Consider the following 12,139-nt stretch of genomic DNA (forward strand, 5'->3'; position numbering starts at 1 on the left):
GATAGCATTACTACTCATGGTGTTGGTTTCTTGTCTCAATTACCCTGAAGGGCTGACACTCACAAAGGTCAACCAGATGCCTCTCACATACTTACAGGCCAAAGGTGAGGCTCCTGCTATTGTTCCTTCTTGTGATTGCAAGAAGAGTCATTTTGCACCTAACTGTAAAGTAACAGTGAGTCAGTCTCCCGGACCATGGACCTTTGCTATATTCCTTTGCCTCCAATAATTCCCCATCGAGTTTGAAAGCCATCCACATCAGTGTCCATAAACATGTCTCATGGTAATTATTTCACCAGATAATGAATTATTTCACCAGATATGACTGCTGAGAATAAAGAGAGTGACCTTGATGGGGAGAAGGAAGCTCTATTACCACGGCAATAAGGGGATAAACATTGAAATAATGTTCAATAAACATTGAAAAGCCTCAGACAAACACCACCTGAATTCATATAAATAAAAGAGAGGAGGAGAAACACATTCAGATTTGCAAGTTTCTGTTACTACAGCCAATGTTAATAAAAGTAGTTTTAGCCATAAATAGCATTTTTTCCTTGTTTTATAAGGGACTGAATAACAGAGTTGGGAGGCATCTTAGAGATCTTCTAGCCCAACCTCTGCTCAATCAGGAGACCCTGTACCATTCCAGACAAGACCGGTATCTTAAAAGTCTCCAGTGATGGAACACCCACAATTTCTGAAGGCAAGCTATTCCACTGGTTAATTGTTCTCACTGTTACGAAGTTTCTCCTTAATTCCAGGTTGCTTTTCTCTTTGATTAGTTTCCATCCATTGTTTCTTGTCTTGTCTTTAGGTGCTTTGGAAAATAGGTTGACTCCCCCTTCTTTGTGGCAGCCCCTCAAATATTGGAACACTGCAATTATGTCACCCCTAATCCTTCTTTTCATTAGACTAGACAAACCCAATTCCATTCTTTATATGTTTTAGCCTCCAGCCCCTTATAATCCTCTTTCTGAACTCTTTCCAAAGTCTCTACATCTTTTTAAAATACAGTGACCCAAACTGGATGCAGTATTCTAAGTGAGGTCTTACTAAAGTTGTATAAATCGATACTAATACTTCACCTGACCTTTATTCTATCCTTCTGTTAATGCAACCTAGGATTGTGTTGGTTGCTGCACACTGCTGGCTCATATTTAAGTGGAGCCCATTAGGACTCCAAGTTTCCTCTCACAGTTACTGCTATTGAGCCAGGTTTCTCCTAATCTGGACCTGTACATTTGATTTTTCTTGTCTAAGTGTAAATCCTTACTTTTCTCTATGTTGAATTCATTTTATTAGATAGGGCCCAGGGTTGAAGTCTGTTGAGATTCATCTGTATTCTCAGCCCCCTTTTAAATCTCCTTACTACATATTACTTATGGTAAGATAAGAACTTCCTCTATTAGCTGGCCATTGAGCTATTGATGCTTTGCAATGTAATGAAAGAATTCAAGGCTCTGAAACATATTAGCAATTACTAGGCAACTTGTTTACTTGCCTATTTTACTCCTTTCTAATTCAATTATTTTAATTCTACCCTTTCCAATCCATTCATAAAGAATATGTAAACACATGGGCAAGTGTGAATGAATTCTTGTTCATTGATTCCAGCCAAATTTAACTGGCATTGTTACTCCAAATACGGAGACATTGTGTTATGCCAGCCTGGGGTGGCACAATTTTTTTCTCCATTCAGTTCCTATATCTCAATCACAAACATAGCTAAATGTACAACAGTTCAGATTTGTGAAGCCCTTTAAGAGTGAAACATTCAAAATCAGACCTGGTGTCTTGCAAAGCATGCAATGAAGCATTCCTCACGGAGTGTCATTCACCTTTAAGGTAAAGGTTCTCATTGTACGTATGTGCTAGTCATTCCCGACTCTACGGAGTAGTGCTCATCTCTCTTTCAAAGCCAAAGAACCAGCATTGTCCGAAAACATCTCTGTGGTCATGTGGCCGGCATGACTAAATGCCGAAGGCGCACGGAACACTGCTTCCCATCAAAGGTGGTTCCTATTTTTCTACTTGCATTTTTTACATGCTTTCGAACAGCTAGGTTGGCATAAACTGGGACAAGTAATGGGAGCTCACTCCGTTACGTGGCACTAGGGATTCGAACCGCCAAACTGCCGACCTTTCTGATCTGCAAGCTCAGCATTTTAGCCACCAAGCCACCAGGTCCCTTCATTCACCTTTATTGCGTCTGAAAGAAGGCAGTGCTGCAAACTTCTTTTAAAGGCCATCCTTGGACTCAACATTCTGTATATCTTTCATCCAGTCTTTGACTTTCTCTTCCTAGGGGAGATTGTTGAGAAGGCGGTTGGTGTTCAGCTGCAGAGGGAAATGGATGAAGCAGATTATATGGGCCTTTTTAATTATGGTTCAAGCCGGGGTATAGTACTAATACAACACTGATTACATTTGCAGATGCCCTTGGAAGAAGTCAGGATTGGTATAATTGGCTCGGCCTTCCAGGATCTCTTGGTAGTTTTTTATAATATTAATCAGGATATCTGTCTGGATTGGCGCTGGGGATGAAGGATGGCAGGCACCCTTTTGTTGTGGCACTTCTCCATCCACTGTGATCACTTCCAAACAGTATTACTGAGGGATGGCACCTGCCATGTGGGGCTCCTCATAGCTATGTTCACTTGCCACTTTTCTTCAATGGCTACATGAAACTGGTGGATGAAGCCATTTGATGGCATGATATATTGTATCATCAGTATGCTGAAAACACCCCGTTATATATCTCTACCCCTGCCTAGATAGGTAATGCTGCTGTAGTTCTGATTCAGTGCCCAAGAAGGCTGTGTGGATCTGGATGAGGAAGAAGTAACTCTGTCTCAACTATGGCAAGATGGAATGGCTTTGAATTTTGAAGCCACAGTCTGGTGATGTCATCTTTGGCTCTAGGCTTTTTCCAGACGAAACTGCTGCATGATTTGGGTGCCTTCTACAGCTCCTATTTGAGGAACCAGTAGCTAGGGGGACTTTGTAAAGAATCACCTTGTGCATCAATTGTTGGGAGGTCTTGTTCACATGTGCCTAGACCTTTTGATCATTTCCCCATTGGACTACTGCTATGCACTCTGCATGAGACACAGGGCTGTCCTTGAATATCATCTTGGTGTTGAATATGGTGGCATGGGCATTATAGACCACCCATAGGTTCACCCAGCTTATACTCTTCACTCAAGTTATACCCTTTTTTGTGCAGACTGCACTGCCTCCCACATTTATTTCACAATGTAATTCAAGGTGCTGATTATTACCTTTTAAATCCTACTTGGAACAAGACCTGATCATCTTCAGGATCACCTCTCTCTATGGGTATCTACCCATCCTATGAAATTAGACACAACAAGCATGTTCCGGATCCCTTACCATAAATGTTAGCTTAGATGTTGTCATCTCTTGCTATCTAGGAGGTATGCCTTTTCCATAATACCCCCTGCCACGTGGAATACCCTTCCTCTTGAGATCCAGTAGATCCCATACCATATGAATCTTTCAGAAGGCCTAAAGAGATGGTTCTTCCCTTCAAGTACTTTGATAGAATTAGCACATAGCCTGGGAGTAGCAGTTTGGGCTGCATTGAAGGAGATTTGTTTTAGTGCCAGTTATTTTTAATTGCTTTTATGAAGTTTTGGTTTTGCACCCCTGCTGTGAGCTGCTCAGAGTTGTTTCTCTTAAGATGGGTGTTCTTATAAGCCTTATAAATGAATTAACTAATATCTTGAAAAACAATATCTTTCCTAGCTTGTTTCTTCTAGCTCACAACTTCTTTGAACAGCTTTGTTTTTCATCCAAAGTATTTACAAATCTTGTGATTACATTTCTTGGCTTTTAAATTCAGATGAGCCTAGAATTGTACATCTTTGTCTGAAAGCTAGACATCTAGCAAGAAGTTTTTAATCTTGGAGATAAGATATCCAATTAAATCAGTCTTTTCCACATTCTCTCTGATGCCTTTAACTCTCATTTCTTCTCTTCTGGTCCTAGACATCTGCTAAATCTAGTTTAATGTCTGTAATATCTTTTTGAACTTTTACAATATCAAGCTCATTTTTCATAGCATCGACATATGTTTTCCTAGAAGTCTGTGCAATCTCTGGTATTTGATAAAACACTCTGTAAGTTGTTTATTAATGTTTCCAAGCTCCTTCATACCTTGGCAGCTGACTTGCCTCATTATCCCTTCAGCTCTTGTTTAAGTTGCTTAATCGTATATGCCACTGAGCTAAAATCCAAATCTCGTAATTTTCTAGCATCTGCCAAAAGGTTTTCTCTTTTTCCATTTCTTCTTCCTTATTACTAAAGGGTGATTCCACCCAGTTTCTCCATTTAGCTTTTAATTCCCCTGCCTCTTTATGAAGTTTCCTTTTGGACATTTTACTTATTTACCCTTATCCCTTAAAACAACCCCAAATAGATTTGAACGGTTAAACATCTCAAAAGGACTGATTCATCAACATTTCAACGCACCCTCTTCACCGGTTGTTAGTTCTGCCCTGCAAAACCTCTAAATAGTTCTGTCTTTAGCATCTTTCAAATGAAATTGTGGGTGGGTGGGAGGGAGGGAGGGAGGGAGGGAGGGAGGGAGGGAGAGAGAGAGAGAGAGAGACAGAGACAGAGACAGAGACAGAGAGAGACAAAGACAGAGAACCCGGCAACTACTAAGAAGTTGTTATTTTTGACTTTAGCCTCCTGAAAATAAGGCACCAGGAATGATTTGTCCAGAATATGAATAGGCTTATTCTAGTTGGAGCAAACAGACCTGTAGATATCCAGATGCCAAGACAGAAACAGCTTTATAGAACAAAAACAGCACTTTGAAATGTATCTGGAAACAAGTGTATAATTTTTGGAGGAGAAAGCTACAATGAGCCAAACCAAAAAATGTTATCTTATAAGTCTCTCTCTTCATAAAAAAAATCTAGTAATTATTATTTACAGATTTAAAAATGGGCATTTCTGGGGTGGAGATTTTATTACTACTGTAGTAATTTCACATAGTAAATCCCTATCTGTGCCTTACAGACAAAAAGATTAAAAAAAACAGCTTAAAGGCTCAAAGCATTATACTATAACAGTAGTGTGCAAAGTTAAACCTGAACAGCAGGGGGCAGTATTGCTTCATTTTAACACACTTCTCTCTAAGCTTAAGTTCAAGTTCCTATTAGCAGCATTTGAAAGAAAAATGGAAAAGAAGAAGAAAGAGTTTGAAAATATTAAAATTCGGATTCAGGGAAAATTATATTGTGCAGCCCAGTAATATAAAAATAGGCCTGTAATCAATGTGGTTCAGTTAATAGAAAGGTACACAACAAAAATAGTTGTTGAAAAGAATACACTGAAACTGATCTTGCTCTGAAATGGCCTTATATTTCTGCCTAAAGGGCGCAGAGCATTCTTCTGAATGTGCTCTTCCTTTCCACAAATTACCTGTGATCTGAGGGAAGATAGGGAGGCAGAGAGATGTCACAATAATGCACAGATATATGAAGGGCCACTAGGTGGCAGCACTTAGCCAATTTTGAGTAAATTTAACGAGTTGCTGATTTTATACCTGGATAGAATAGAATAGAATAGAATAGAATTGAATTGAATTGAATTGAATTGAATTGAATTGAATTCTTTATTGGTCAAGTGTGATTGGACACACACAAGGAATTTGTCTTTGTTGCATATGCTTCCACTGTACATAAAAAGACAAGATACAGTCGTCAAGAATCATAAGGTCCAACACAGTCAATGTTTCAATGTTTTGAACTTTCTTAAGGCAGCGGGAGCTATAAAGCTCTTCCAAGGAAGGAAGAGGGCAACCAATCATCCTATGGACAATGACTTTAACCCTCTGGAGTGCTGTCCTACCTGCCACTGTGCAATTGGCAAACCATACACAGGTGCAGTAAGTTAAAATACTCTCTATAGTGCAGCGGTACAAGGTCACCAGCCATTTTTCATTCAGTTGTTGTTTCTTGAGGAGTCTCAGGTAGTATAATCTCTGCTGGGCCCTTTTGACCAGGGCTGCAATGTGAGCGCCCCAGGTCAGTTTTTTTCGCCCCAGTGCCGTTGTAACTTTGAAAGGTCACTAAATGAACTTCTGTAAATTGAGGACTACCTTTATGTGAAAGCAAGTTGTTTGTTTTGTCTTATTCTCATATATGAACAAATACTGCAACTCTTAACCAAATAACATATATATGCTTTGCACTAATTTGCACGATTGAATTGTCTACTGTAAGCTGTTGAATTGAATTGTCTGTTGTAAGCTGTTTAGAAAGCTTGACAACTGACCAAATTACTAATGCTATAATGTTATAATAGTGATTGATATAATGATATATTTACAAAGCTGGGCACTCTATTCTGATCAGGCAATTGGCACATCTTGTTCATCACTTTGGCTAAGTAATTTTTCATCTCTTAATCCTGCCCAAAGAAGCCAAGAAAAACATGGATTCATCTTATACTCTAGTTTCAATTTACAGAAAGAATCCTATCCAGTACCTTGGGCAAATCAAGCTCAAAAGAATCCCAGATGGTGCTACAAGGTCTCAGCTTATCCATTTCACTGGGTTCTGCCAAATTGGTATCTAATCAGAATGCGCACATGTGGCTTTATCTGCCTAAAGTACTGCACATTTACCCAGTATGTTTAAATGGACTTTGTACTTCCTGCTCTTTCCCTAGAAGGATCCTAATAGTTCTGAATAGGACAGATGCAATAAATGCACAGAACTGTTGTTGCTTTGAGCTCTTATTACTTTCTGTAGACTTAAATGTGAATTCCTACAGTGCTTGGTCACTAGTAATTTACAGATACTATCATTCTAAGTGTCTTTTTATTTGCTTCATTTTCTCTCAACTACTCAATAAATCAAGGAGCCACTTGGAATTGGTAATTGGGGAAAGACCTTGCGGGAGAAGTCTCATCCATTACTTTCAGTTTCAGAGATCATCTGGGTGTGAGATGAAACTGCCCACTCTTAGGATGACCTCCAATGCCTCCATCCTAGAGACCATCTGGAATCCCTGTATATCTACCGTATATCTCTGTATCAGTGGTGGGTTTCAAATTTTTTTAGAACCTCTCCTGTAGGTGTGGCCTGCTTTGTGGGAGTGGCCTGCCAGCCATGTGACTGGGTGGGTATGGCCAACTTGTAAAATGTGGTGAAACTCACTTAACAACGCTCTTGCTTAGCAACCAAAATATTGGCTCAGAGACTGGCATTTGAAGCACGCAAGTCTTAAAGCTGTCAAGTTAGAAGACTCTTCCACCCCTAACCCTTTAGAAAAAAATCCCCAGGGGTATTCAAACTTGACAGCTTTAAGACTTGTGGACTTCAACTCCCAGAATTCCTCCTCTCGCTCTTCATCTTGATGATGTGCTGACGGGCGGAGGGAGGGAGCAGGAACCGGTTCTAAAGGGCACTGTAGATTTGTGGAACCTCTTCTATAGAAGAGGTTAGAACTGGCAGGAACCCACCCCTGCTCTGTATATTCCCCCAAAATATGACTTGTCCTGAAAATAAGGCCATACCGTATTTTTTGGGTGGGCAAAAATATAAGCCCTCCCATGTAAATAAGCCCCTTGGACAACCCCACCTCTGGTCAGACAGAGCACCACTCACCAACCTAGCGGTAGACAAAAGGCGCCAAGCCACAGGAACTGGAGGGGCAAAGCACCAAGCAATGGAAGCAGGATACCGCTTCAGGATACTGCTAGGTTGGTGAGTGGCACTGTGCCAGGTGGAGAGAGGGGTTTCTGTGCAGCTGTTCTCTTGCGAGCAGGCTCTTGAAGAGCTGGGCACAGCTTCAGGGCCGAACAGCTTCACCATGCCCTGGTCCAGCTCTCCCTGCAAATTTTAATACAAATTAAAACTCAGAATAGCCCAAAGTCAACTCAACCCAAATACATCCCATTCAGCAACTGCTTACAATCAAGTAGAAGCTTTTGAACTGAAAGGACTTGGAAGAAGATGGTCTCTTCAGAAGAAAAAGAGCTCCTGGCATCAGAGATTCTGCTATTCCAAAGCAAAAGAGGCTTGCTTTCATGTTCTCAGCCTTTTCATACGGTGAAAAGAAGATATTATGCAACATGTTGTCCCCGACCAAATGCATTGAATGGGTAATTTGTGTCTGAGCAGAAAACTCTGAACATAACAAGGGCTCAAGTCATAAATGCAGCTCTCATAGAATAGGTATTATTCAACTAAACCCATTATTTCTAGTCAGCATGTCGGCCAATGTCTTTCATATCATCTGCTGCTTCAAGGGTACATATCCTCATGCTAGTCTACATAAAGCAAATAATCTAAGATGATAAAGACACATCAGTGATAAAGACATGTCAGTGTCTAACAAGCCAAGGAAGAATACAACTGGTTCAAGACAAAGGTACTCTTAGTGATGACTTTTACCTGCTGATCCATCAGCAACCTTTAGTCTAGAGGAGGGCTGTCAAACTTGTGGCCCAGGGCCAGATGCATCATGTGGTGGCCACGCCTGGTTTAGCGAAGAGTAGAAATGTCATGATACACCACATGACACTGCTGTGATGACGCAAGTTTAATACCCCTGTCTAGAGGATTTCTAGATTGCATCCTGTTGAGAAAACTCAGGGACAGTTGCATACCATCCAGTTCTTCACAATGTTCAGGCATCAGATCAAGACATCAATTTCCTCTACGATTCAGTATGGAGATCTAAAGCTGGATATCATTAGGATACAAATGACAATACATTCAGAACCAACATCTTAAAATTCTTAAATACCATGAGTAGTAGACAGGAAATCTATTTGATGTACATTCGATTTCAATTTAGAGTAGAAGCAATTAATAGAACTTGTCTGTACTTTTTCCTGTAATATATTATGTGCCTGGAGAACAAAAGACAAGGAATATGGAAACATACTGTAACTTCACAGCACCAACAGATGGCAGCCTGAGATTATAGCACAGTTCCCAGAAAGACTAAATTAACTGGTGGATAGTACAGGATGTAATTCAGCCAGAAATTGTAAACATGATCGTCTTTTCCTGTGTTAGTCCATAATATTAATATAACACATTCTATTTTTTTACAAACAAAGATGAAATCAAATTTGTAAAACATAGTTGAATATTAACAAGAATCTGCACCATCCAAGATATGCTAAACAACCTGATGCCACACCTTCACAAGAACTATACAAAAATTGGCTATCCTGAATGCTTCTTCACATCCAAAGTATGTGCAATTTAAGTGTATATAGGCTTAATGTAACTTCAGTACAAGTTATTGTACAAAGGTCAGTAGAGTAAAATGTAACTTATTCCAACTTCCCCACATTCACAGTGGCAGGTTCTTTTGTCTATTAAAAAGGCAACCAATTTGGCGTAATGATTATCTGTTTCCAAGAAACCGGCAGACTGATTTCTAGTCCCACCTTAGGCATGAAATTGCCTAGATGATCTTGTGAATTTTCTTCACACCTTTTGAAAGATACGTTCCTAAACATAGGTAGTTCCTGACTTGCAATCAGTCACTTAGTAGCTAAGTTACAAGGGACCTCTCCAAAGCTAATTATACCTGTTTTTCTGACATTTACTTTACCCTAGCAGTCATATGATCTCATTTTGAGTGTTTGGCAACCAGTCAACATTTATGGTAATTTGCACTGTCTCACAATCACGTGACTGCAATTTTTGGCATTCTTTTTTGTTGGAAACTGGTGCTTACTTAACAGTTTCTGCCAAAAAGCATCCATTGGTCAAAATGAGCTCATTTAATAACTGCCACATTTGTGTAAAAGCCATAGAGTTTGCTTAACGACTCCTCCCAAAAAGAGTCATAAAATTGGGTTCGGTCACATGGGGTCTTGCTTTAACAACCTCCACAACTTGCAAGCATAATTCAGGCTCAATTACAATTGTAAATAGAAGACTACCTATAATTTTCTGGTTCTCAAGTTGAATTTTTAAGCCAAATTTTGTTGTTGGGTTCCCTTTGTTTTAGTGTTCTACACCTTTGATTCTTTGAAAGAAAATCTGATTAGCCTGATTATATCCTAGAGACATAAGGGACTCTACCCAAAGCCAGTAGTTTCTTAACAATTTGGATTTTCCATTTTGATAAATGTTTATCTGCCAAAGCTACTGAGACTGCACCTGAAAAGATGGGAAAGCCAATAACTAATTATCTGAAACTCTCCTTTCTATTTTGAGTATCCCAGTGTCTAGTCTAAGTACTGCGTCCACTAGTCTGCCCAGTAAAAAAACAAAGAATATCCCTGAAAAACTTAGCCTGCACTGTTTTGAATTCATTATGGGGAAGTCCACTTGTACTCCATAAAAATTAGACTAGGGATTTCACTCTAAAGTTTTAAAATTGCTGAGATCAATTATTCTCCTTTAGATAATTAAAAACCTTTAAGAGCCCTTGAGGATCTTACTTGGGTTTTTTCTCTCTGACATACTCAGTATGGTCCTTCCAGATCTCCAGTTGATTAAAACACCCCAGTTGAAGTTATGGATCTGTTTATTTCCCTTGATTATCCATCTCTATGGTTTTATCTTTTTGGCAAATACTATGATTTTGCTTTGTGAAAGTTAATGGCTGGCATGTTGTCCCTGCAGGATGGATTATAGCTTTTATGGCTCTCTGAAGGCCAATTGGAATAGTGAAATAATTGATGCATCATCAGCATATGGCAAGAAGGGATTGCTGTTGCTTGCCAGTTGGAGAAGGTACAAATCAGGCTTCTTTAAGGGTTTGGGCTACAAAGTGAATGTAGATTGGATTAAGGCAGGGGTGTCCAAACTTGGCAACTTTAAGACTTGTGGACTTCAACTCCCAGAATTCTGGGAGTTGAAGTCCACAAGTCTTAAAGTTGCCAAGTTTGGACACCCCTGGATTAAGGCATTAACCTTGAACTTCAACTTTTTACTTTTCCATAATAGTACAAGCTAGCCATTTCTATAATGACATATCAATCTAATCAGGGGAGGGCTTCAAAATTTTCAACAATGGATTCTCTGCCCGGTTGCTGGGTGGGTATGGCCATGATGGGCAGGGTCTAGACAGCCTCCTGCACCACGGGAGGGACATTTTTGCCTCCCCAGGACTTCAGAGGCCCTTCCCTCTTTCCGAGCCTCTGTGTGGGCCTTGCACTTACCTCACATCCAAAATGGGACACATGGAGACTCCTGGGAGGGGCCAGCCAGGGGTGGGATTTGGAAGTTCTCCGAAATGGCCATAATGTTAGCTATAGGTTCTCCCAAACCCGTGCGAACCAGTAACAGCCCACCCTTGAATCAAATCAGTAAAACCCAAAATCAAAGTTTCATTTTTTCCCACCACAAGTACAAAGTTCAGAAGTGGTCTCCAAGTAGAAACAAGAATACTTATATTCTTTTCTTTGATCAAAATAGTCAGTTTAGCCATTGCCTTATTCCTACTGCAACAGAAGGAGTAGGAAGAGGTTTTTTCTCTCTCTCTCACTTCCTCTTCCCTTCCCCTCTGTGTCATACTATTTTATTTTGTATTTTATTCCATAAACTAATAAATGTTTTTAATCCTAAACAAAATGAATGTAGATTGGGTACCAATATCTCTCTCTGCTGAATTCCTTTCTGCATAATACCATTTTAAAAAACATTCCTTTGTGGTTTACATCTCAGTATTAAGGAAAAAGTAAAGGTTCCTCTCACAATTATGTCCTAGTCTTTCCCAACTCTTGGGAGTGGTGCGCATCTCTGTTTCAAAGCCAAAGAGTTAGTGCTATCCACGATGTCTCCATGATCCTGTGGCTGGTCATGACTAAATGCTGAAGGCACACAGAATGCTGTTACTTTCCCATCAAAGGTGGTTCCTATTTTTCTACTTTCATTTTTACATGTTTTCAAACTGATAGATTGGCAGAAGCTGTGACAAGTAACGGAAGCTCACTCCATTACATGGCGCTAGGGATTCGAATTGCCAAAGTGTTGGCCTTTCTGATTGACAAGCTCAGCATCTTAGCCACTAAGGCATCACATCGCTTATCTCACTATTAGAGAAATATTATTAGCACAGTGTTTCTGGATGAGAAAAAAACACACAAATTGACAGAAAAATGTATGTTATTATGTTGTTTTTT

This window comes from Natrix helvetica, assembly GCF_964273705.1.
Source record: "Natrix helvetica genome assembly, chromosome: 5".
NCBI classification, from domain to species: Eukaryota; Metazoa; Chordata; class Lepidosauria; order Squamata; family Natricidae; genus Natrix; species Natrix helvetica.